The sequence below is a fragment of the Ambystoma mexicanum genome, chromosome 13, assembly GCF_040938575.1.
Source record: "Ambystoma mexicanum isolate Mex_15411 chromosome 13, UKY_AmexF1_1, whole genome shotgun sequence".
In the NCBI taxonomy this organism is placed as follows: Eukaryota; Metazoa; Chordata; class Amphibia; order Caudata; family Ambystomatidae; genus Ambystoma; species Ambystoma mexicanum.
In genome coordinates, this window is record NC_090938.1 from 692854834 (window position 1) to 692882440 (window position 27607).

Genomic DNA, 27607 nt, shown 5'->3' on the forward strand with positions numbered 1-27607 from the left:
CCGCCTTGACGCTGTCAAGCACCAAGAACTTCTACAGCACCAGATACATTGTGGTTCTGCCCCCCTGGTTCTTCTCTGGGGCCCCAAAAGACAGTTAGGACCCTTTGCTCTTTTGGTGTTGTAACCAAATAACCTTGAACAGTAAGACTGAATGCTTAACCGACTACCCTCCTGTCAGTATCCAGAGTGCATCCCTTTCCTTTGTGAAACTGTCTGTCCTCTGTGTTCCTTTACAGTGTGGATTGTAATTGTAGTGTGCTAGAACTGTCTGTTGCAGTAATAATAAAGTACATATTTGTATACAACCTTGATTGGACAGTCCCTTTTATCATTGGGTAATAATTGTATTTTTGCTGTGTTGCAACTAACCAACGATCCATGACCATGCGGAGATAAGACTGCCGTTCCGTCCACGTTACCAAATTGGACAAGGCGGTCTTATCATTCACTAGTATTCCAATCTGTTCGGATTACTTCTCGTGTACTAGAGGTGTGGGGTTGATTAATGGTTTAGAAACCGATATTCATCCCTGGACCACTGGTGCCCCGGAAGTTGATTTGTCACAGGTAGTTCATCAGGTTGCGCAACGGCAGCTGAGATACGTGTTTAAGCTACATCGTACTGCTCTTGGTTTAATCATTGTGCAGCAAACTCTGCCCCTTTCTTATTTTCCAGATTAGGTTTATTTGTTTGTTTCTATATAACTTTTTGAATGTACTACCAGGCTGATATTTCATGTTAGTGGGGGTGGTCCAAGACAGATTTACTGAAGAGAGTACTAGCTCAGTCCATAAAATACACCTTCACAGAAAGCATTGTATGTTGAGTCTAAAACTAACAATAGAGCAAGATAACATGTATTGTTTTGTACTGTTTAAAATGTTAATTGCTGACGTAGGAAACCAGTGCTTTCTTACATTTCGGCTTCTCCACCTGACATTTGATACTAAGCAAATGCACCTGTGCTCAATGTTCCTTATTTTCCTTCCACTTCCACAGTGGCATTATATGGATTGAGGCCAGTAGGTACTATAGAGAAAGTCTCCCTCATTCCTGGTTTAATAATTCATAGTATTATTGTAGTTAAGTTACTGTGCATGGAGCAGTATGAATGGCAAAGACCAGCGCGTAGGTGTACCGGGCCAGCATGGTTGCTCCCTGGTCTTGGCAGGGGGCCCGCTGCAGACCTTTGAAATAGGCGCCTCAGCCTGCTCACCTACAGCTGGCCCTGCAAATGCACATTGAACTAGATTATACCATAGCAACATTTGGGAACACCCAGTGGGGGTATTTGGGAACCCAGTGGGGGGATTTGGGAAAGAAAGAGAAACAATTGTATTTCCCATTGACTAACACCGAGGTGAAGACTAATTTGGAAGCGAATGGATAAGAAGTAATCAGACATAGAATATGTGTAGAGTGTGTGGAGATTTCGGGTGTGCGCAGTGACGCACTGAAGAGGAGCGCTTACCAATGAGAGAGGAGATGCTTCGCTGCACATTAACTACATGTCCCGACAAACCGCGCGAGAAGGAGATTGTACGCGGTGGCGTCAGCACGGTCCACCTACGGTGACGTGCGGAAGGGGCGGGGTCGCTTGTCAGCTGCTCCGAGAGGAGGAGGGAAAATAGAGGAGCGGACACAACAAAGTGGAGGGTGAGTGCTGTTGGCTTTGGAGGGCGTTAAGAATGGGGACAAGGGCTGCCCGAGGGGTAACACGAGGTGCCGAGACACATGGAGGGGCTACACTTGCTTACTCCCAGAGGGTATGGGATACGGATACGTTCGTATGGGTGCGCATAGGGATTGGGGAGATGAGCTTGGAGCATCCTACACAGGGCACGAAGGAGGGAGTGGGTTATGGCGATGAGGGAGGGGCACCGTGGGTGAGACTGTGTTTAGGGAACATGTGACTGCTGAGGGGGCCACTGTGAGGAGTGTGATTTCTGGGGTGAAGGTTCGAGCCTGCCTCGGCCGTAATGGGGTCTCGGGGGGGGGGGGGGTCTCTTTGGTCAGTCACGGCTAGCTGACGGCATGATGGGATGGTGTAAGAGTGGGGACTGGTGGGAACTGAGGAGAGGAATGTGTGCATGTGTGCATGGGTGTGAGAGTGAAGGAACCTTGGTGGAACCTACAGGCACAATCAAGGGGCTGGGGGAGCATAGAGGTCTCATGTGTGATGACTGTACCTGTGTGGGTCATAACTGTTTTTTGGAATCATGCACAGGACAGTGTAATGGTGTGGGCATGTGGGTCCTGCGGAGGGGCGGTGAGTGGACCTGAAAGTAATGGGGCTGAAAGAGACATAGTGGGCGGAGGGGCGAAAAGGACATTTGGGGGCATGGAGGGGGCTCTGGGAGTCATGACTAAGTGTAACATGCTTAGGGGTGTATAGGGGGCGTGTGGGTCCTTAATGGGACGCCGAGTGGCTTGGGATATAGTGAGTGGGACCTAGGGGGGGGGGGGTTTATTGGAGACCGGGGGCCCTATTGGTGAGATGGAGACATGGGAGGGGGTGCTAAAGGGGCCTCCGATGGACCCTGGGGATTCCACAGTGGTGTTGGGAACCAGGGGGTGGGGGAGGGAGAAAGGGGGCGTTCCGGGGACGACAGAGCGGAATTGAGACTAATGGGGTTGGAGCTTTTGTGGAAACTGGTGGTATCATGGTAGGCTGCTGAGCTCTGCGGCTGGCATGGGGGTTGCAAGGTTAAGGTGTCCCTGGGCTAAACGGAGGGTACATGTAAGACCTGAGTGAGACAATTGTGGTTTATGTGCAGCACACAGGGAGATAAAGCAGCATGTGTTCTGAAAGTGTCACACAGTGAAATCAGAGGGTATACATGGAGACCTGGAGGCACATGGGAAGCTTGAGAGAAGGATGGGGCTCATGGTGATATGGGGGTGGAGGGAATGATGGCGGCATGGATGCTTGCTAGAGCTTTTGGTTACTATTGGCTACTATGGCTGCTGAGGAAATGACAATTGTCTTTTCTTAGCCCCTCACTCATATCCCCTTAATGTAGGTCAACGTGCATGAAGGGTAGCACTCCTTGATGCCCTCCTATATAGTTTACAAATGCACATAGTTGTGGCCCAGAAGCATCTCAATGGATTCACCAGTCTGTAATGCATCAGGATGAGGGGCGTGGCAGAGTCGTGTTATGCCTCAGACTGGGTGATTAACTGGCATCAGTTAATCCCCAGAGCTTTGCTTGTTCATGTCAGCATGCATGTTGCTCTGCATCACCTCTCCGTCCACATCAGTCAGCATGCATGTTGCTCTGCATCACCTCTCCGTCCACATCAGTCAGCATGCATGTTGCCCTACATCACCTCTCCGTCCACATCAGTCAGCATGCATGTTGCCCTACATCATCTCTCCGTCCACATCAGTCACCATGAATGTTGCCCTGCATCACCTCTCCATCCGCATCAGTCAATCACAGAACCTTCTCCGTGCACCTTAATACTGCATACGTCGACCACTGGTGGACAATTATGTGCCAAATGTCCTGAGGAGAGATGTGTAAAGGGCCTACAACCTTTGGGTCCCTAAATGTTCTGTACTACAACCCCCTTAAGACCTAGCCAAGGACCACAGAAGTTGTAGTCCAAAAGATATGTAGAGCACAGGCTGCCGACTCACAGTTGGAACAATCGGTACGGTATGGGGGCACGGCTCGTATGATGGCCTATTTTCACTCCAGCTGGAGCTGCCTATGGGAAACGGTAGCTTTCCTAGAAGCCATGTGGTCCACTCACGACCTTCTGGCCTGATCTCAACATTTCTCAGGACTCTCTCCATCAAAAACCTCTATTGCTCTCATTGAGGACTTCAACCTCCCAAAAGTTTCTCCCCGCCAACTGGAGTATTACTCTTCTCTGACCACTCATTGACTTCCCTATTCAGCCTTCTCACTAACACCCAAATCAACTCTCTTGGCCTTGCCTTCCTTTCTCTATCCCAATCGCTATCTGACCTCATCATTGACCCTTCTCTGTAAAACCACTCCATCAATCGCTTCAGCGTCTGCTCCAGCCTACTTTATCCCTCTCGCCTTTCCAATCTCCAAATGCAAGTTTACAAACACCTGACTCCTTATCTCCCACAACTTCATCCTAGCCCTTACATCCTCTTTCACGAATCGCAAGCGACCCAGGACCTTCTCACCCTTCACCTCTCGCCCCCAGTCCTGGATTACTTGTGAGAACTGGCAACTTAATACTACCTTACAGCTTAACCGCTGCTTATTGCACCACTCGACATCTTTTCACATACAAGAAGGCCCTTCTTCAACTTGCCACATATGTGGACGCTTCCAAGTACAACTTCTTCACTCACCTTAACTCTTCTCTTCGTTCTCACCTGGTAAATGTCCCTGCTCTTGCATTGTATCAACTTTCTTCTCCGTGTAACATCCTAGGTATTATCCTCTTCTGCGCTCCTCCAACCGCCTTCTCCATCCCCACTGCCCCCTCTAGTCTCCAATTCCTTTTCGCTTATTGATATGGCTGCCATTGTCTTGGCAGCCGACACTTTGTTCGCTTCCATTAATCTATCTGCAAACCATCAAAAATAAGGCACCGATAACCTGTTCCTGTCTCTTGTCAATCTCTCCCAAAACCTTTCTCGCTTGCTTCGTGGTTGTCTTGGTACTGTTGATCCTCAAGAAGGCCTCTGCTGACTGTTGAGAAGGATTTCTACACTCTGACCTGGTGGGCAGGGGCAGAAGTTAGGAGGCCACCCTCGGTTTAGTGAAACAGGGGAACCTTCTGGACAAGCCAGACCAATCTAGGTAGCTTGGCAGGCGGTCAAGACTAAGTCTCAGGAGAGGTGGCAATGATCGGAAGCTCACAATGAGCACACACAGCAATGAACCACAAATTACTGTTAGACAAGTGTATATGAAAAATATCTATACATTTATTGTCGGACGGACCAAATAGACACAAGTTACTTTAGCAGTAAGTAAAACAATGATCACACAAGTCCTTAAACTATACAGTATATATACATTACATTTCCTAGTGCAATTCAGTTACAAGCTACAACCACAACCTGTGAAGGAAGGGGTGAAGTTTAGTACACAAATGGCAATAGATTATTCTTCAGAGTTCGTTCCCTAACTTTCGTATCCAACCCTAAGAAGAGGGGAGCCTTGTACTCAACAGTATAGTTGTGCGTATAAACACACCATCGCGCAGATGAACAAAAGAGCGGGTCTTCTTTGCAGGGCTGTAGCAAGTCAGGAAGGGGCTTGAGGTGATGAAGAATACATTCCTACTATTCGACTAGGCCTGGCCTGTGGCAGCAAATCCGTATTCAAGTGATGAGAATAGCTAGGGAGCGCAGGCTAACCCAGCCAAGTTTGAATATCTTTAAGGGATACTCGTGCTTAAAAACGATCGGCTGTGCCAGGGGGCCACTGGTAAGTTACGCAAGTACTCGCCGTCCCTCGGCACAGTCTGGACCAAACTTCGCCAGTTTAGTCGAAGTCACTAGTAGGTTAGAGTCCTGCAGTTTCGCAGTGCTTTGACTCTCATCGGCTGCAGTGGAGAACGATTGTTTGTGACGGGACAGTGGCCTTTTCTCAGCTTCCAAAGGAGGTAAGAAGAAATTTCCGGTGCAGCTGGCTTCAGGGCACAGCAGAGCATAACAGCAGAGGAACAATAGCGACTGTCACCACCAGGTAGTGATGCAGGAATCGGGGATGCGGGCGGCGTTACTCTCCTAATTTGGGACGCAGAGGAGCTAGGCCTGCAATTTGGCAGGGGAATGCACGGGACCACAAGCAAGCGATGTCCCAAGTCTCGGTTGTGCACTCGAACGGTGGTGGAGCTGCAGGATACCCGGAGGTAGAGCTGGACAGTTCACTGGATGGCCCAGCAACACTTCTAAAGGGGCTTTTTCGGTGGGTAAGCAGGGGGCGCTGTAAGAGGATTCAATTCAACACTACAGCTAAGTCAATGCCTAGTCTGGGATACTGAATGGAAACCCTTATTAATATATCTTTGTCCAGTTCATGCGTTCTGGATGACTACCCTATATAACACCCCTCTCTTTGAATCCCCCTGACCCCACTGAGCCAAGAAGTGGTTCTGTTTTGCAATTTAAAAGGTTTATTTGAGAATTTGAACAATATAGATATATATCACACTTTATAATAAATTAATAACTGGATATCACAATCTGATCAGTAATCAATAATGGATAGTCTGGCACTAGCACACTTGTGAATAGGAACAGAAGAATAAGGTGGTAGAGAATACTTTATATAAGTTCAGATGGATGTAATGTTGAATGAAAATGCAATACAGAAAGTACTCAATATGATTTCAACAAAACAATGTAATCACTTTTCTCTGGCAATCCCCTCCCCCCCTTTATGCAATGCAAGGAAATGGAAGGAAAGCACACAGTTCTCAGAAATGCAATCAAATGTAATTCAGTTCACCCCAGCAAGCTTAGATTACAGATCGGAGTTTTAAACACAGGCCCCAAAATGCTTTTACATGTGCTGGCAATGAAGTGAAAAATATGCTACAATGCTTTTATATGTGCTGGCAATGAAGTGAAAAATATGCCAAAAATGGTTTTAATTCCCTTTAGGAGGTTCAGGGTGAGTGAAATATACTTGGGATGAGTTCAGGCTCACTTTAGCAAGGATCTAGGAGTAACTAGCAGGTTAAATGAATTTTTGGCAACTGAAAGCAAGAAAACTGCTGTTTTCACACGTTGAGAAATTTGCAAATCGCGGCAAATTCGCGAGTGCGTTTTTCGCGATTGCGGCAAAACTATAGGGGGTAGGAACGGTCACGGAGATATGAGCGATTAAATAAAGGTTGTTTTTCAGATTTGAAATTTTAAAGTTCAAAAAGACAAGTGACGCTTGCAACTAGAAAATGACAGGTGACAGCTTTACAAATGACAGGTGACAGCTTTACTCCAGTTAAAATAGCTTGCATTAGATTATTTTAACTAAGAGATTGGTTCTGCACAGTCTTGCTAGGTACTCACACTATATTCTTGAATTAGAATGGGCCTCGCCACGGATCTGGTCAGGTTTTAGACTGGACTTTGGTCTGGTCTCAGCACTTCACAGTGATCTGGGTCAGCTCTCTCTCTCTCTGGATTCTGGAGATTGATGGATTTGAAGTCTGGATCTTTCTGCACAGCTTTCTCAAGAGATTGATGGATTTGAAGTCTGGATTTTCCCGGCAGAGCGTCCCGCAGCAGATGGAATTGAATGTCCCTATCTGTCCTGACTGTCTGCTTTTATGTGTTTTGAAAATGGGCGTGTGTGCAGCATCACTAGGCTCTACCCCTCTCCGCTTGTCATTGGCCACTTCATCCGCTTCCCCTTGATTGGGGGAATGAAATGAAGTGTCATCATGATGAGGTCTGTTTATGGTACAGAGAACCCACCCCTGTCAAATTACACACAATCTATATTTTGACCCAAAAGACATATTTGTACAGGTACACATTTGTTTAAAATTACATGCACCCATCACATATCACAGGAGGTATCCCCTGTTCCAACTCTGCTCTTCCTGGGAGCTTGCATTCAGAAATGGCAACATATTTCACTTTTTAACTGGTTTCGTAATATCGGACATTAACCCAAATTTACACACATGTGCGCAAGGAGTATGGACATTAAGTGATGAAGTGTCAGATTTTTAACATGCATACATTTTAAGTAATACCCTCTTAACTGCTAGTTTGCCCCCAGAACATCACACAAATTGGAGTTTGGGCTTGAATTGAAGGTACATTTTTTAAATTAAGGCTCTCAAAGTTATACATTTCTGTCATTTGATTACAAAGAGTTATCAGTGTTTCTGTAAAATATATATTTTGCTTTCAATTCAGTTCTCAGAGTGTTGGAGTCCGCCTCCAAGACTTGGGTGGGTCAGTCACATGTGTCTTCTGGCAGGCAGGCCTTTGTTGACAGGAAACGGTCAAAATCAACATATCCTATTCAATTGCAAGACCCTATTGTGTGGTCTCCAGGAGGCTCCCAGCCAGTCTGCCTTCTATCAATCAAGAGGTCATGTGAGATTCTAACTCCTGGTGTGAAGCTCTGGAGGTGAGAGGGTTTCCCAGGCTTCAAGCCTCTGGGAACAGCATGTGGCTAATTTTTAATTAAAATGCAGCCTTTGAAGTCAGCTGAGTCAAATCCCTTTGTCAGCAACTGCACTCAGTTCTCCTGTCAGAGTTTAGACCGCTAGCGCCGCCTTGAGGATTTTGTTGGTACTGCATGCAATTTTGGGATCTTTCTTGGATTAATGCATTCTAAACAGGAATGGTTCTTACATGGTAGTAAATCCTTGCTTAACATTGTTTTGATGGGGCTCCTTACAGTAAAATGGTTATGTGGAACCCCACAAAAGGGTTGAATCTTTAAAGTGGTCCAATGAGTCACGATTTCAGCAACTTTTTGACATCAGTAACAGTGATTTTGTTAACAAAGACCTTTCTTTACACTAGTGGGTGGCAAGTTAGGTAACCATTTTGGGTGTGCGCACAAACTGCGTGGTTCTCCTGGATTCTGGCGCACTTGTGGGCTTTTTGGCCATCTTGGATTTTCTAAGCCCACAGCACCAAATGTTGCAGCATGATAGCTCAAACGTGGGTCAGGACACCCAACAGATCCCCCCACGTGACTGCCCTTTGAATTTGAGTCGATGGGGAGTCGGGTGCACAAGGGTTTTGACCCACGCACTGGTCTGTCCGCATAATCTTCTTCCAATTCTGCAAATGGCACAGTTCAACATCTTTTCCTCCATCCGGTCGGATCGATCGGTTCTCCTCTCCGGTCCTGATGGGAGTATTGGGCGGTACACTGGGCCCCTTGCGTCTCTGCTCCCGGTCTCCGGATCGTCCTCCTTGGCCCGTCTCCCGGTTTTCTTTCTCCTAGGACGACAAAGGAAGAGCGGCAATACCTATTCATAAACATTTTTCCACCACTGTTGAGATAGTGGGGCAGCATATGCATTTCATCATAACGAAATATTACATTCTTATTTTGAAAAAAAAAACAGTATAACTAAGAGACAGTTTCATGCAAATCACAATATTTTAGAGACTAGATGTGATATGTTTTATGGTTGGAACTGAATTAGTCTGAGACAGTACCCGCTAGGATTCCAGAGGATTCCTCCAGTTGTTGCAGAGTGTGCCTGGGATGGCAACATTTCAACTGGTTTATGTGGACCCACTTGTCTTCCCCCGCTGCCAAAGGACCTTTGGGGATGTGGATTTTGTAGGCCACAGGGGAGATTTTGTCTATAATCTCAAAGGATCCCTTCCATGTAGGCAAACATTTTCGCTGTTTGGCCTGATTCCTTTGGAAATTGTATAGATAGACCTGGTCCCCCACCTGATATTCCTTCCTGGAAGTTTTCAGGTCATAGTGGGTCTTCATGCTATCAGCTGATCTTTCTAGATTCCGCTGAGCATAGGCAAAAGCATGTTGAAGGTGTTTCCTTAAATTCTCCACATACTCATGAGTTGTGGAGGCATTTATCAGTGTCTGCTCTTGGGTCCTGTAGAGCAAATGCTGAGGAAGCACCATCTTGCGTCCAGTCATCAACTCAAATGGGGACATTTTGGTTGCAGATGAAGGGGTAGATCTGATGGCCATTAGGACCAGAGGTAATCGGATATCCCAACTTGGCCCAGAATCTGCCACAAACTTCTTTAATATGCTCACAATGGTTCGGTTATATCTCTCTACTGTCCCGGACGAAGCTGGCCTGTAAGCAATGTGTAGCTTTCTCTTGACCCCCAGTATCTCCCACATCTTTGTCATTACTTCACTGGTGAAGTGGCTACCCCTGTCTGACTCAATCCTTTGAGGTAGACCAAAACGGGAAAAGATGTGGTTAATCACCAGGGCAGCTGCGGTTTCTGCCTTGCAGTTTGGGGCTGGGAGACATTCCACCCACTTGGTAAACAAGCATGTCACAGTCAACATGTACTTATTCCCCCTAGCAGAGCGAATCACGGGGCCTACAAAGTCGATTTGTAAATCTGACCATGGCAGTTTCATCCCCCTCTTTTGGAGAGGCGCACAGTGCGTGAGGGATGATGGCTGAAATTGTGCGCACACAAGACACCCCTTCAAGTATTGGTCGAGGTCCTGCCCCATGTGTGGCCAGTATGCAACCTCTCTTAAGATTTCCAATGTTGTGTGAAACCCCCTATGACCGGCGGTGGCCGCATCATGGGCGTGACTTAACATCAAGCTTCGGAATGAGGTAGGAACCACCCACTGATCGTGGCCAGCTTTGGATTTCCTTACCAACAAACCGTCTTGGATTCGGAACATTTTTGGACATTTCATCAACACTCTTAGGTCCTCTTTCCCAATGTAATCGGTATCCGTCAGGGGAAAGTTCTCAGGGTCCTCAAGGTGTTGGTAAAACTTACCAATTATTGGATCCCCCTTCTGAGCGGTAATCAAATCAGCATCAGGCGTCTCCTTACTCCATTGTGCAATTGAAAGGTCGTTGTGAGCATTTGTCTGGGACCTAGTGATAGCAGTGACCTGGATTTCCCCCAACAGGGACTCAATCTTAATTAGATCCCCTTGGATGGCCCCGGTTTTGGCCAGCTGATCAGCTAAGTCATTTCCAGTTTTGTCTGGTCCCTCTACTTTGGAATGACCCTTGATCTTTTTCCAATAGATGGTCATCTCATTCGAGGTGACCAGATCATCAATGTTTTGGATCAACTTCCCATGTTTCAAGGGTTTGTTGTTAGCACATAACATGCCTCTGGTTTTCCAATTAACCAGGTGCTCCACGAACCCGTTGCGTACATAATCCGAATCTGTGATTATGACCAGTTCGTGGAGTTGATGCTGGACAGCAGTGAGGATGGCCTGATGCACAGCCATCAATTCTGCCACCTGACTACTTCGGGGACCAATTTTGTATCCAGCTGAGGGTTCTGGGGACTCCTTCACCCATGCATTCCCTACGCCGGCCACCAGTTCTTTCTCCCCGTCATTTTCAACATGGTAAGAGCATCCATCCACATAGACAGTGGGCATTCCCTCACACTTGTCTTCTTCAAAGACTTTGTGTGGGGAATTAAGGTATGCCTCCGTGTTGTCCTTGATCTTTAGACTTTCGTCCTCGAGACAGTTTTCTCTGGCACAATCATGCAAGTCAGCCAGACCTTGCGCGAGGGGACTCTTCTTGTTTTGGCCATATCTGACCTCCACAGGAAAACCTTGCATTGACAGAATCCAGGAAGTAATTCGGGAATTACTCACATTTCCGGACCGGATTCTGTCACTTTGGAGATATTGCAGAGGCTGGTGTGGAGTCTCCACTATGATGTGTTCCCCCTGGATAAACGGGCGGTAATTCTTCAATGCCCACACCATTGCCAGGAGTGCCTTCTCACAATCGTTGAATTTTTCCTCCACAGAGGATAAAGTTTTGCTCGCATAGGAGATTACTTTATTGACCTTGTCATGCTTTTGGTATAATACTGCTGTCAAGCACGTATTAGAGAACCCCGTCTCCAGGAAGAACTCCTTGTTTCTGACAGGGTAAGCTAGGCAAGGCGCTTGTGAGAGGCTTCTTTTGAGTTGTCTTACTGCCTCGGCTTGTTCTGGACCCCATTCCCACTTGACCCCCCCCTTCAGGAGATGAATCAGGGGTCTGGTGATCTCTGCGTAGCCCTCAATGAACTTTCTGCTGTAATTAGTCAGTCCAAGGAGGCTCCTTAGTTCCCGCAGAGTTGTGGGGTCTTTCAGTTTCTGAAGTGCTTCCACTTTCTTTTCCTGGGGACAGAGACCCTGAGGAGTAATCTCATGCCCCAAGAAATTAACACAGGTTCTACACCACTGTGCTTTCTGAAAGGAAAGTTTTGCTCCGGCGGCCCTCAACTGGGTCAGAACATAACGGATCTCCGCTATGTGTTCCTCCACAGATGAACTTTTGATGAGGACATCATCTACATAAGCCAGGTTACCCCTCGCACCCAGGTCGGGCATGGCCTTATGTAGGAAAATGTTGAACTCATTACCGGAGTTAAGGTATCCGAAGGGAGTCCGGGTCCATGTATACTGCTGGCCCCCAAAGGTAAAAGCCAGCTTGTATTGGTCCTCCCTACTGACAGGCACAGTCCAGTATCCTTTGGTCAGGTCTATTGCAGTGAATACCTGTGACCCCTGGATCTGGGCCAGCCCTTGGTCAATGTAGGGAAGAGGCCATCGGGAAGTATGGACCCGTTTGTTGAGCTCCCTAAGGTCAGCGCAGAGTCTCCACTGACCGTTTGGCTTCAATATTCCCAGCACCGGATTATTGAAGGTGCTGTGGACTGGACGGATTATTCCCCGGGACTCAAGGTTCTTAATTATTTCAGTAAGGGACTCCATTGATGCGAGAGGCAAACGATATTGCTTCACAAACACTGGATTCATGCCAGGGTCCGTGGGGATTGTTGTTGTGTGGATGTCAGTGCGACCGCAGTCATATGAGTCTACCGCAAAGAGATCTTGGAAATCCAAGAAAACTTGTTTCAACTTTTGCTTTTGTTCCAGAGTCACACAGGCATCAGCTAGGTTGACTCTCTCTTCCACCATCTGCCTGAAGCCTGGAAAGACTTCTGGTTTGGCTATCTCAGCGGCCTCCTCCAGCTGGGTGGAGAAGTCCCTGGTCAGAGTGCTGATTTGGACTGGAGGCTTCAGGTGGGAAAGGCAGCCCTCATGGACCTGGAAAATCACCTCATCCCTCCTGAAGTCACAAGTCACATCTTCCTTACCATAAGGGCAAGAAGTGTACACCAGGAAGTTCCCCCCATGCCGGGTAAAAATCATGTCTGGTGTTGTATTGTCATCACTGTCACTGTCAAAGCAGTCCTTGGGGATTGGCCCTAACAGTTCATTACCTAAATCTATGGAAAAATGTCGGTCATCAACCGCCATTCCAATAATGGTGCCTGCGGCTAGAGTAATACTCTTTAAGTCGCTGTTATCCAACTCTATTGGAATGGTGTCATGTTCTATGTTGACTAATGGTGTTGGGTTTACCCATAACCCTTGCTGTTGGAGAGAAGCGTTTAGATTTATGTAAGCATCAGGGTTTTGCAAATATTGTCCTCTTTTAACTTTCACTTCCAGGGAGAATTGTCGGGTCCTTTCTGGGATGGTGACTTCCTCTTTGATCTGAATTTCAACTGCATAAGGTAGCAATTGAGCTGACCTAAATGCTTTTTCTGGATCATCAATGCCCATGGGATTATCCGCTAATCGTGACCAAGCTTTGAAGTTTATTAGGTCCAAACTAATGGCAAAGCGATTGAGAATGTCACTGCCTAAGTAAAAGGCGGCAGTGACGTCTCGCACGACCCAACAATTATGGACTATGCTCTTGTTGCCAATGGAGATTTTGAGCATACACCTGCTTGGCAGGAGATGTTTGGAATTAAGTGCTTCCAGGTCCATTTCCCATTTGTCTATCAGTTTGAATGTGGGAATGGCTGGATCTTTTGAGAGTTGGCGGAACATGGCTTCGCTGATGAAGCTCTTACCGTTGTTCACACACACTCGAGCGAGAACAGAGTCCTTCCCATCATTTAATTGGACAGGGATGAACAACTGCTCTCCAATTTGCTGAATATCAGCCAGGCTCTGAGCTGATTTCACATCTTTCTGGACTATAGGAGTGGGAGTTTCTGATTGTGGATTAGTGTAGAATCTCAGAGTGTTTCCTTCCAGCGTGGAATACCACTTTAGACTGGAAGGAAGGTTGATTTTCAGAAATAGAGAGGACCCTCCATCACCAGTCTGTTGTCCTACTGCTATTACTGTCACGTCAGGAATTTGGCTATTCTGGAAGTGAAATTCTACTTGGTCAGATTTTTGTTCAACCATGTGGCAGGTGTCGTTTAAACTAACATGGTTGACACTCTGTTTTAATTTTATTGGTCGGCTAGTCTGGGTCCAGAGGACCTTGTTTACGCAATCTATTAGGGGTGACAACCTTCTCAGGAGGTCATTCCCTAGTAAACAAGGGGTGCCCTCTGGAGTCACAACTATGACCGGGTGTTTCAACTTGTGTCGCCCAATTTTAATGTCCAAATCTGCCGTCCCCTCGACGGGAATTTCTTTCCCGTCGAAGTTCTGGAGTTGTCCAGGAAGAGAGGTGAGAGGAATTTGGTAATTCTCTCCCCTTCCTGCATTCAGTTCATCAAAGGCCCTTCTGGACAGAAGGGTAGCTTGAGATCCCGTGTCCACCAGCGCCAAAATTGTACCCTGCCCCTGTACTTGTACCGGGGCATAGTATCTTCCCTCCTTCTCCTCAAGGGGGCACAGATAATGCACATTTTTGGACAACTGGTGGGCTAACTTTCTGGTTTTGGACATTGCTAGCGAAGAGATTTGGGCAGAATTCTGTGGAGAGCCTTGGGAATCTGAAAGAAAAAGTTGGCAACTGGAGATCGGAGCCATTGTGGGTTCCCCTGGCTCTGGTTCTGGGCCGCCCTCCCCTTTTTGGAGGCAGTCATCAGGATGGGTTTGAACCAGGGGATTTTTTTGCTGTTGGTTCTGGGATGAGATGGTGGGCGGCGGTAGCTCAGTCTCCGGATCTCCCCAGTCTGGATTGGCATCCCTAGGGACCCATTTTTCTTTGGGAGGAGTTCCCCCCTCTCTGAAGGAGAAAATCCTTTTCCCAGGATTCTCTGAGGATCCCTCTCCCTCAAATTGGAAGATCTGTACCTCCTCCTCAAACTGAGTCTGTTTGGGTCTTTTGTTTCTCCTACCCCCCCTCTGCTCCTTAGGAGGCAGACTTTCAGGGGCAAGAGATTTTGTTTCCGGTTCCTGGGTTTCCAGGGGCTGTTTACAAGTGAGGAAGGAAGCTTCCTCCAAGGCTTTACACCCCCCTTCCCTTTGTGCCTCCTCCCTGGGAACCGGTGAGTTATCGGGGTGCTGCCCCCGTCATTGTTCTGGAGCACCAGGTCCAGAGTTGGGTGCGTTCTGCGCCGGCATGCCGTTCTGAGGGTTCTGCTGAGCCCTCAATGTGACCCAGATCCCGCGCCATGTTTTGGACCTGGCTGTCATGATCTCTGCTTCCAAAAGGTCAGGGTTTTCCCAACTCCCTTGGAAGCAGATCCATAACCCAGGTTCCGAGTGCCAACCAGTCCCAATTGGGACCTTTTGGACCCAGTCCTGGCGCCAGTGGCACCAGGCTCATAAATATGCCCAGTCCCAGCGCTGGAAGCGCCGGGCTCATAATGCTTGGGTGGACTTACCTGCAGCAGACCATGCTGCTTACTTGCCTGCCAGTTGAGTCTCCGATCCTCTTCTGTTTGGAACTACTTTTCCTGTTTGGTGGGGCAGGAGCCACTCCCTAGATTCAGAACACTGGAACTCTTCTGGAAAGCAGGAACTCTTTTCTTAGGCGTGGCTGTGGAAGGAGACGCCTAAGCACTACAGGAGGCTATTTAAACCACACCCGATGGATGAATCTTGCTTTGCGTTATTCTGCATCCTCAGCAGCAGAACGCTCATCGTGTCTTCTGCATCTGATCCGGGGCCTAAGGAAAAAGGCTTACCATTCTGAATCCAGTCTTCAGCAACACCTATAAAGACAAGAAAGAACAGGTTAGCATTACGGTCTTCAGTGACAGCTCTTTACTTACCTGGTCCATCGGCTGTCACCAACGCCTCGCGCTGCATTCCGGCATCTGAAAGACAAAGGCTTACCTACTCTTTGTGCGCTCCGGAGGCCTTCGGCGCTGAATCCCGCATCTGAAAGACTAAACAAGGTGCGTTTAAAGACATTGGGGAACTTTAATACTCACGTGCCATTACTCCTTTCCACATCTAACCCAGTGGGTATTCCGGCACCCTGCAGCCGCCCCGAACTTGTACCTGCAAAATAAAAAGACAGTTAGAGTGCATCGTGAAGCAGGCAACAAGCGCTTACTTACGTGCTTCCAGGCGCTTCTATTCATCACACGGGCTCCATCTTCAACTCACTTCAGCCTGCCATCCGCCATCGCCGGAACCCTGCAAAACAAGAGACATCATTACTAAAGACTTTAAAGACATTAGAATTACTCGAAACTTACCGTTCGTGCAGTAAACGACGGACAGCAGTCCTCTGAAGTCAAGAGGCCTGCTCCCCTTATCCAGTGAAGAAACTGGTTACAGCACCCTGCCTCGAGGCAGATGGAGAGCACGGCGTTCACTTACCTAAGGTGAGAGCGTTAACCTTTGGGGTTCTACAGGAGAAGAGAAAGGGAAGAAGAGAGAGACATTCAATAACTCAGTTCATTAATCCCACATTTTCTATCTGCAGACATCTTACCCTTCGAGCCAGACATACAGTGCACAGAGGTCCAGCCCAAAGAGCCAGCCGTGTGTTACACATCACCTTTGAAGATACGGTATACGCCCAGTCAAGACCGGCGCCTCTACGGGAATCAGGTGAGCGTTACACTGGCGCTCTAACTGAGAAACCCGCTCAGGCTGATACGGGGCCCTGTTTTCTCCACTGGGCTGATCCCGGGAAGGGTAGCTATCCCTTCTTTGGTAGTACCCCTGGTTGGGAAGATTTGGATACCCCTCCACCCTTGGCCTCCCCCCCTCTCCCGGATTCGGTTGTCTGGGCTCAGGGAATTGGGGAAAGAAGGGTGGAGGATTTTGGGGCTGGAAGTTGGGTGGATACCTGGGGAAGAAGTTCTGCCCAGGGTTTGGTGAGTTTCTGCCCTCCTGTGAGAAGTTGGGAGGGAAGTTCCCTGGGTTAGGTGCTTGGCTGGATCCCTCCCCTTGGGCTGGGGGAGTCCACACATAACCCAGGATGGGTCGATTTCCCTTGTAACGGGGACTTACATAATCAGGAGAGCGAGAGACCCCATTTGTGGGACTACCTCCTGGACTCCCTGTTTGTGACTGGCCCGAGGACCTTCTGGGCCTAGCATTATTAGGTGCAGGTAGGTTTTTAGGCCCCCCCATCTCCAACTCTAAAACGGGGGTGACCTTTACCTCTGCCACCTTGGCAGCAGCAGGGGTGTTGTTGGCTTTGGGGTTTTTGGGCGCATTATTTTTATTTTCTATTGGCTTCTGCACCTCATAGATCCGGGTCGCCTGTTCAATGACCCAGTCTAAAGATCTTTTCTCGTGAAAATCCCTGACGAGCTGGGTCATTATGTATTTGGGCAAGGCATGGAAAACGTATTAATAAATTCTCTGCTATCCGTGCGCACCCTTCTTGTGGTCTGTGCAAAAGCACGCTTTAACTCCTGCACAAATTCTTGTGGGGCCTGATTCTCCCCACATTGTAAATTGTAGGCTGCCTTGCGAGCCTCTTGAGGATTTCTATGAGTAGAAAAATGTTTCAAGATGGCCGCCTTATAGGTGGACCATCTTAAATGATTTTGGTCCTCCAGCCCCGCAAAGAAACTGGAGTATTCCGGGGAGAAGGTCCACTTTACATATTGAATACAGCTTTGGCTGTCCTTCAAATGGAAAGTCTCCATCATTTGCTCAAACAACTCTAAGTGCCCCCAAACAGAATACTTGGCGTTCTTATGATAAGGCATGATGACGCTCCTGATTGCCTTAATCTGCTTCAATGGGTCCTTAAGCAAGGCCCTTTTTGCCTTATTGGCCTTTTTGGTCTGGGTAACCCTGGTCTATTCATCCTCTGACTCAGAGGCACTGCTCCCAGAGGTTCCTGTCTGATCTTCCAGGTTTTCCCGGATTCTGCGAGCCTGGGAATGGCTGGCAGAATGTGGGGACCTGGTCTCCTGTGTCCTGTACCGTTCAGAGGAGTCTTCAGATTCCTCTTTGCTGCCAGGATTTGATGGGTACCCCCCCACTGACCTAACTGGGCAGAGGTTTTCAGGATGCCCTTAATGGGCCTACTCTCCTGGGGTTCCCCACTAAATTGCACTGTGCTTGGGTGCCCATACCCGGATGCCCGCCCCTCCATTCCTGGGTGGTACTGGCCTATGAGCCCCATGCTTCTGGCTGGATAGTAATCTGCCATCCCTGTGGCCCTGTGCTCATGTGCGCCAGGGGACATAGGGGTGGCAGAGTCCAGGGACTGAGAGAAATAAAGGCCTCTGGTACTAGGGCTCCTGGGGTTATGCTCAGGAGTTTCTCTTTCCCAGCGAACCTCATCTCTATCCGCCCCTGCTCCCTGTTGCAATGCAAGAGCCTGCGCCTTCAGTTCCTCAGTTAAGGCCTTATTAGACTCTATCAGTCTCTCCTGCATCGCTACCTGTTGTTGGAGTCTATCATTGTGCTGGCAGAGAGCCTCATTCTCTCTCTGCGTTTCCTGATTGGTCCTGGAGCACTGGGCCAGTCTTTGCTGCAGGAGGGTTACCTCCTGAGCTGTGTCCCTATTGGCCTGCTCCTGTCTTGCCAGAGCCTCCTCCACCCTCCTGGTGTGCTCTAGCAAGTCCTGGTGTTCTTTTTGGAGGTCACCCAGTCCCTGGTGGGCCAGGTGATTTTCTTCCATTTTTCTCCTTAAGTGGCAGACTTCCTGGCCTAAGGTGTCCCTTTCCTGACCAAGAGCTTGAATTTGTGACGCCAGGTCGTCCCTTTGCCTTTGGAAGGCACCAGCTTTCTGGCGACCCTGATCAAACTCTGCCTGGGTATCCAGGTCTTTCAGGATCAGTTTATTGCTCTCCTCTTTCTCTCTGTCTAGTTGGATTTGCAGGGTGGCTACCTGCTCTGTGCATGCCCTGTTGAAATGGATCTGTTGCTCCAGCTTTTTCTGGCTCTGCAGTATGGAGTCCAATCTGATTCAATTCAACACTACAGCTAAGTCAATGCCTAGTCTGGGATACTGAATGGAAACCCTTATTAATATATCTTTGTCCAGTTCATGCGTTCTGGATGACTACCCCTATATAACACCCCTCTCTTTGAATCCCCCTGACCCCACTGAGCCAAGAAGTGGTTCTGTTTTGCAATTTAAAAGGTTTATTTGAGAATTTGAACAATATAGATATATATCACATATTATAATAAATTAATAATTGGGTATCACAATCTGATCAGTAATCAATAATGGATAGTCTGGCACTAGCACACTTGTGAATAGGAACAGAAGAATAAGGTGGTAGAGAATACTTTATATAAGTTCAGATGGATGTAATGTTGAATGAAAATGCAATACAGAAAGTACTCAATATGATTTCAACAAAACAATGTAATCACTTTTCTCTGGTAATCCCCTCCCCCCCTTTATGCAATGCAAGGAAATGGAAGGAAAGAACACAGTTCTCAGAAATGCAATCAAATGTAATTCAGTTCACCCCAGCAAGCTTAGATTACAGATCGGAGTTTTAAACACAGGCCCCAAAATGCTTTTACATGTGCTGGCAATGAAGTGAAAAATATGCTACAATGCTTTTATATGTGCTGGCAATGAAGTGAAAAATATGCTAAAAATGGTTTTAATTCCCTTTAGGAGGTTCAGGGTGAGTGAAATATACTTGGGATGAGTTCAGGCTCACTTTAGCAAGGATCTAGGAGTAACTAGCAGGTTAAACGAATTGTTGGCAACTGAAAGCAAGAAAACTGCTGTTTTCACACGTTGAGAAATTTGCAAATCGCGGCAAATTCGCGAGTGCGTTTCTCGCGATTGCAGCAAAACTATAGGGGGTAGGCATGCGGTTCTAGGTTCGTAGAAAAGCCACGATTCCCAGATTTCAGAGGAAAGTTACTGCAAGTCTCTAGGACAAACGGTCACGGAGATATGAGCGATTAAATAAAGGTTGTTTTTCAGATTTGAAATTTCAAAGTTGAAAAAGACAAGTGACACTTGCAACTAGAAAATGACAGGTGACAGCTTTACAAATGACAGGTGACAGCTTTACTCCAGTTAAAATAGCTTGCATTAGATTATTTTAACTAAGAGATTGGTTCTGCACAGTCTTGCTAGGTACTCACACTATATTCTTGAATTAGAATGGGCCTCGCCACGGATCTGGTCAGGTTTTAGACTGGACTCTGGTCTGGTCTCGGCACTTCACAGTGATCTGGGTCAGCTCTCTCTCTCTCTGGATTCTGGAGATTGATGGATTTGAAGTCTGGATCTTTCTGCACAGCTTTCTCTAGAGATTGATGGATTTGAAGTCTGGATTTTCCCGGCAGAGCGTCCCGCAGCAGATGGAATTGAATGTCCCTATCTGTCCTGACTGTCTGCTTTTATGTGTTTTGAAAATGGGCGTGTGTGCAGCATCACTAGGCTCTACCCCTCTCCACTTGTCATTGGCCACTTCATCCGCTTCCCCTTGATTGGGGGAATGAAATGAAGTGTCATCATGATGAGGTCTGTTTATGGTACAGAGAACCCACCCCTGTCAAATTACACACAATCTATATTTTGACCCAAAAGACATATTTGCACAGGTACACATTTGTTTAAAATTACATGCACCCATCACATATCACAGGAGGTATCCCCTGTTCCAACTCTGCTCTTCCTGGGAGCTTGCATTCAGAAATGGCAACATATTTCACTTTTTAACTGGTTTCGTAATATCGGACATTAACCCAAATTTACACACATGTGCGCAAGGAGTATGGACATTAAGTGATGAAGTGTCAGATTTTTAACATGCATACATTTTAAGTAATACCCTCTTAACTGCTAGTTTGCCCCCAGAACATCACACAAATTGGAGTTTGGGCTTGAATTGAAGGTACATTTTTTAAATTAAGGCTCTCAAAGTTATACATTTCTGTCATTTGATTACAAAGAGTTATCAGTGTTTCTGTAAAATATATATTTTGCTTTCAATTCAGTTCTCAGAGTGTTGGAGTCCGCCTCCAAGACTTGGGTGGGTCAGTCACATGTGTCTTCTGGCAGGCAGGCCTTTGTTGACAGGAAACAGTCAAAATCAACATATCCTATTCAATTGCAAGAGCCTATTGTGTGGTCTCCAGGAGGCTCCCAGCCAGTCTGCCTTCTATCAATCAAGAGGTCATGTGAGATTCTAACTCCTGGGGTGAAGCTCTGGAGGTGAGAGGGTTTCCCAGGCTTCAGGCCTCTGGGAACAGCATGTGGCTAATTTTTAATTAAAATGCAGCCTTTGAAGTCAGCTGAGTCAAATCCCTTTGTCAGCAACTGCACTCAGTTCTCCTGTCAGAGTTTAGACCGCTAGCGCCGCCTTGAGGATTTTGTTGGTACTGCATGCAATTTTGGGATCTTTCTTGGATTAATGCATTCTAAACAGGAACGGTTCTTACATGGTAGTAAATCCTTGCTTAACATTGTTTTGATGGGGCTCCTTACAGTAAAATGGTTATGTGGAACCCCACAAAAGGGTTGAATCTTTAAAGTGGTCCAATGAGTCACGATTTCAGCAACTTTTTGACATCAGTAACAGTGGATTTTGTTAACAAAGACCTTTCTTTACACTAGTGGGTGGCAAGTTAGGTAACCATTTTGGGTGTGCGCACAAACTGCGTGGTTCTCCTGGATTCTGGCGCACTTGTGGGCTTTTTGGCCATCTTGGATTTTCTAAGCCCACAGCACCAAATGTTGCAGCATGATAGCTCAAACGTGGGTCAGGACACCCAACAGCGCCAAGAGTAGTTGTTCCCACTACTCCAAAGGGGCAAAGCGCCTAGGCAGGCCTTCTTGATTGAGGAAGAAAGCAGGGGGCCCGACGGCACAGCCGAGGGCAAAGGGTGCCAAAACCTCCCAAAGCGTCTCTGGTGGTATTACAAGTATGTTTCTTTGTGTAGGAGACTTGGCTCCTTCTGTAGTTTGTTGAGAACACGGGTGATCGACCTGGAATGGCTGCAGAGCCCCTTCTCTTATCCAAGATTAGCTTTGTGGCAAAATCAAGGACTTCCAATAGAAGATCTGCTCTCTAGCAGGCATCCCAGACGTGGACCAATCATGGCCCATGGTAGTCTGTCATTCAGGCACTTCAGACACCCTGGCACCAGCAGTGTGGATTGGAACTAGACAGTTCCAGCTCTCTTCCTGGGCACACATACGTAACAGGCAGAAGCCTGCGAAAGAGATCGGTTTTCACGGGAGGCTGAATGCCCAAAGAAGGAAAACCCTGCTTACTCGACCTGGGTGAAGGCAACGGACAAAAGATTTTGTGGCTTGCCCATTTTCGGTCCTGGCCACAGTCTTGACCCAAACGCGGCAAATGCGGTTTAACCCAATAAAAAGAAGTAAAACATTATAAAAAGTAACTGCTGCCACCAGCTCGTCCCATGCACACTTGTACAATCGCCAAAACATCCTTCGACGGTGTCTAGGGCCATAAAACAAAAAGGGACCTCAGCGCACTGTACTGGAAGGTACATTGTGCGCTGTTACAAACTTACCAGGAAATGGCAACATAGTCAAAGACTAAGGAAAACTTAGTTTGCCAGTACTTACAAGCCCAGGGGAGTTCAGCTGAAGGCTAGGATAGCCGAACAAAACAAAAATGTTTGGGGATCCATAAATGGAGGGAAAATTGCACTAGATTGAAATCTTTCCTAACACTGACGAAGAAGTCCTCAACAGCATCCATAGCTATATTCAGAATAACAGTCCCTGCAACCCTGTACATTCTGGGTTTTGCAGTCATCCCTCTTCTGAAAGTGCACTGACCCCACTTTCTTTTATTCTGATCGTCTGTGATGTTTCCCCAGTGTTCTCCTAACCTCAGAATCCATGACACTGCCTGATCCTGGATTGCCGCCTACCTTGCTGGTTGATGCTATTCACACCCACTCCCATGGCAAACTAATATCCTACTTTTGGTTCTCTTATCACCTCTTTGCTGGTGATACCCAAATCATCTTCTCCTTCTTCCTACTTGACCATTGACCTCCACCTCCGAACCTTCTGTTTTCGTCACTAGGTGTAACCTTGTTGTCTTCCATCAACTCTTTCTTTTCTCCTTAGTCTGTCCGGACCCTAGTCCAAGGCATGCAATCTAAATCGCCAACACTTCATCTGTACCAGAACTTCTGCTAGGATCCCTCACCTTAACATCCAGAAAATGTACCCCTTCCTCCTCACTTCGGATTCTACTATATCTCTCCTCTGCCTCCTTCCTGATCCTTAGTCACCTTGAACACTGCTTCCATCACCTCCTGGACTGCCCTCTCCACTACTTTTGCTATCCTTGACAAAATTCTCTCCTTCACCACCAGCATCTGGTGCAATGTCCCCTTGCGCCTTCAGCCCCATTAATTTCCCCCAACCCCTATTTGACTATACCTCCTTACCCAAAAGTGATTAGTACGTATGGATAGATGAAGACTACAGCTAATCAAGTATCATCCTCTGGCCTAAATGTCAATCATTTATGTGTGTTCTCTTGCAATTGTTCCTCCGTGTATGTCCCTTTCCTTTGCCCTTTACCAGTTTGCTTGCCCTATAATATACAATCACTGCAACTTGTAAAAAAAAAAAAAAAACGTTTAGGGACTGCCCCCGCTATCTGTACTGTATCCTACGTGTGGCATTTCTGGCATAGGTATGCCCCAAATTATCTTACAAATACAAATGCCACTTCTGCGCTGGGTGGATCTCCATGCACAACCTGCCTATGCTTTTCAGATTGCTGTAACTTGTCTGCAAATTGATTTATTGACTTTCCACCTCATACTTGGTGGCCTCCATTTCCTCCTCCTCTCCTCCATGAACTCATGATCTTGCACCCTCTTAGATCTGTCAGTCCCTTGCCTGCCCTGTGCACCCCTCACACTTCTGGGGCTTCTACTTCCCATCAACATCAAAAACCTCACTGCCTTCTTTCATTCAAATGGACCCCTTATATCTATAAGGAGTATTCATCTTCTCCGATACCTTACTAGCCCTCAACCGAGTTTATTCCACAGAAAACAGACCGCTGTCCGCCCAGCCACAAAGCCACATCAAACTTAAAAGAACGTGGAACCCTGGACACTAGTAGACATGCCAGAGTTCCATTACAACCCCCCCAACCCCCTTGATGATGCAACAGAAGTATAGGAAACACACAAGGAAAATGGAGACACGTAAAAAGGGTAGATTAGGGAACAAGGATAAAACAAAATGTTGTCATATCTAGCATGAAACATTGCCATAAAACAAAATGTTGGCGCATCCAGCTTGAAACATTGCAAAAATAACAATATGCACAAATTCCTTGCAAACCATAGCGGGCTACATATAGATGATTGCAACAGGATCACTTGCCTAGACCCCGCCAAACAAAGTCTCTCAACTTGGCTGGAGACAAACTGATTCTCGGAACGTAGCCATTACTGACAGGTCCCTCCCCCGAGCTGACAACCGACTCCCCCTCATCACCTCCTCGGTTTGTGCACTCCACCCCAGCTACGACAGCCTCCTCTCCACTCAAGCTTCCTCCTCACCTGCACATTCACACACTTGTACAGCCACAGCAGACCGTCTCGAAATGGGACCCGAATTAGGCCCAAAGTAAAACCGGATGAGTCGCCCGGCACCGACACTCTAGGATCTCATCTTTCCACCACAATTCTCCTCTTGTTCCACCGCGACCCATCATCCAGGACCACGTATCCGGTGCTCACCATCACAACCGTCTGTGGTTACATATACACACTTCCACCTTTGGGTACAAACAACCTTGGGTTTTTCTCGTGCAATCACCCACATTTACAACTACAGGCTTCCAGTTTACTTGCTGCAACCTTACTCTCTCATGCTGGACACATACTCTCTCCAACACCTCTGATCTATTGACTTTGGTGAGGACTCCACCGCCAAGAGCAGCTGTTCTCAATCTTGAACCAACTTTCCTATACCTAATGAGCTCAAATGGTGAGCGACCTGTGAAAGATGACAGAGTACGTCCATAAGCTGCCAACGCTTCCGACACCACTCCGATCCATTAGCAACAGCCAATTGAATTGCTCTTTTCACAAACCTATTCATCCTCTCAACCAACCCGTTGGCCGATGGATTGTATATGGATTTCCTGTGATGCCTGATTCAGAGGCTCCTCAAAAACTTCTGCATGCAAAGTGAAACAAACCGAACTCCATTGTCAGTGACAATACCAGCCGGCACACCTTCCCTCTCAAACACCTTGCTCTTAAACTTTATAATGTTCTCAGTTGTCATTGTTTCCAATGCAGTAGCCTCCACCCACCGCGAGGAGTAATTCACTAAAACCACCACAAATCTCAATTCTCCACCAAGACCATCCATGGGGCCCATAATGTTCAATGGCAATTTTTACCACACTTTGCCCGGAATCTCTACAGGATAAATGGGCTGCTGGTGCAACACCTTGCATTTATCACTCACGGAACACGCCACACACTCCTTTGCAACAGCCTCCACTTCTTAATCCATTCCCAGCCACCAGTAGAACTCTCACAGTCTCCTTTTTGTCAAAGACATGCCCAAATGGCCTTTGTGCACCAACTCAAGCATGAGAGGCGGAATTAACTTATCACCTCTTGTGATGCCCCACAGCCCCTCTTCCAACTCACACAAGATATGCACGTAGGCCTTCCCTTCCTCTTTAATATTCACGTTCTCCCAGCCGACTCGCAGACCATGCTTGATCCAGGCCAATTCCACATTTTCCACACACTCTCTCTCCCCTTCACTCTTGTCAGTTGCAGGAAGAATTCAGGCAACTTGGATATTCCTCTTGCTCACCAGCTCCTCACCCAGAGTGATCCTGGGCAACCGGGACAAACAGTACGCCACCACATTCCTCGAACTGGCAATGTATTCCACTCTGAAATTAAACCCTTGTAGAGCTACCATCTACTTTGCTAACCTAGGAGACATGGACCCCATGCCTTTCGTAGTCAATACATATGTGAGGGGTTTGTGATTTGTTCGAATCACATACGGAATACCCACCAAAATGTCATGAAATGTCTGGATGCCCAAGAAGCCGCTAAAGCCTCCCTCTCGATCACTGCATAACACCACTCTACATCTCTGAAAACTCTAGACACAAACGCGATCGGTCTGAATCCGATGCCCTGCCAGTGTTCCAACACTGCTCCTAGGCTAACATCGCTCCCATCCACAGAGAGCACGGTCTTACTCTTTGGATCAAACTAACTCAATGATGGAGCCATATCCAAATTCTTCTTCAATTGAAAGAATTTCTCCGGACAATGCTCTGACCACTCAAACTTGACATTGTTCTTCAATAATGCCTGCGTGTACATGGTCTTTTCTCCATAGGATGGAATGAATTTTACGTAGTGCTCAGTCATTCCCAGGAACAACCTTATTCACCTGCGATGGTGCCTCCCTCATCACCTTAACCAAATCTTCCCTAGGTTTTATGCCATTCACATCCAATGTATGTCCTAGATAAGTAGCACAGGGAACAACCACCTGACATTTTGCCAATTTCACAGTCAAACCACTTTCCTGCAGAATCTGCATTACCCGAAGAACCCTTTCGTCCTGTTCCATCCGATGCTTACCCTAGACCAGAATATCGTCTTGGAAGTAGCTCACTCCACGGACTTCCCCAAATAAGGCCTGCATCAAGCGCTGGAAAATGGCAGACGCAAAACCAAATGGTATCCTAAAAAATCTGTATGCCCCAAATGGCGTGACAAATTATGTGAGGGGACGAGAATATTCGTGCACGTTTATCTGATGGTATGCCGATGATAAGTCAAATGTGGAAAACCATGCAGCTTGCCTTATAGTTACCAAAAGTTCATTTGTATTAGGCAACGTATATTGATCCACCCAGATGCTCATATTGAGCTCCCTGACGTCAACACACACGTCCTGAGGCCGCCATCCTGTTTGCGTGCTAATACCATAGGCGACAACCACTCTGAGGACTCGATCTCCTCTATTATCCCTGCCTGTATAAGCTTAGAGAGTTCACATTTTAACCCTTCTCTGGCCGACACCGGTACCTTTCTGACTTTATGGGCCTTCGGCACTGCCTGTCTCTTCAGTACAATCTTATGAGAAAAGCCCCAAATAACATACCCAGCTTGTATGAAAAAACAGTGTGGTAGCCATGCCTCAAATAATCAGCTGATACACTGCCCTTTGGATGCATTTGTTCCCCATCCTCCACACACAACACAGGAACAGGCTTACCAGGGCGTATTTCTATTTTCAAAGCAGCTTGCTTGTCCCATCCCAGCACACTCTCACCTGTGTGCACCACATACAACTTTCCTTCTGTACTGCGTCCTGTGAATTCTATTCGAGCCCATTCATATCCCAGAACCTTTATTGGTACTTGCCCATAGGCACTGGGGTTGATATCGGGGGACTTTGAGGGTTCACACATCCTTTCCATAACTTTTCTTGTACAGTTCTGGCGAGATCATAGTGTATGGTGAGCCAGAATCTTCTAACATTTCAATTTGCACTCCATTTACAGTTAAAATTTCCCACTACCCTTTCTTGGCAGCCCCTTCAACATGTAACGGAACCCCTTCACGCGCCACACTGTTCAGATATGCCGCATCAGCATCTCCTTCAGGCTCCACCACCCTGACAACTTCTCTTCCTTGCATACTGCCACCCTGACCATTCAACTTGCACATCCTGGCATAATGCCCCTTGGTCTTGCACTTCCTGCATTCCACACCCCAGCAAGGACACTCCTTGGCACCAATGGAGTGA

The 27607-nt window shown here is 47.2% G+C and overlaps 1 protein-coding gene across 1 annotated transcript in view; it reads left to right on the top strand.

Moving 5' to 3' along the window:
- Window positions 1–1582: 1582 nt before the first annotated feature.
- Window positions 1583–27607, top strand: part of ORMDL3 (ORMDL sphingolipid biosynthesis regulator 3) — a 124135-nt gene continuing 98110 nt past the window's right edge. Inside the window, exon 1 of the mRNA XM_069634769.1 lies at window positions 1583–1657. The gene's annotated coding sequence lies outside the window, so the exon portion shown is untranslated. The remainder of the gene's footprint in view (window positions 1658–27607) is intronic.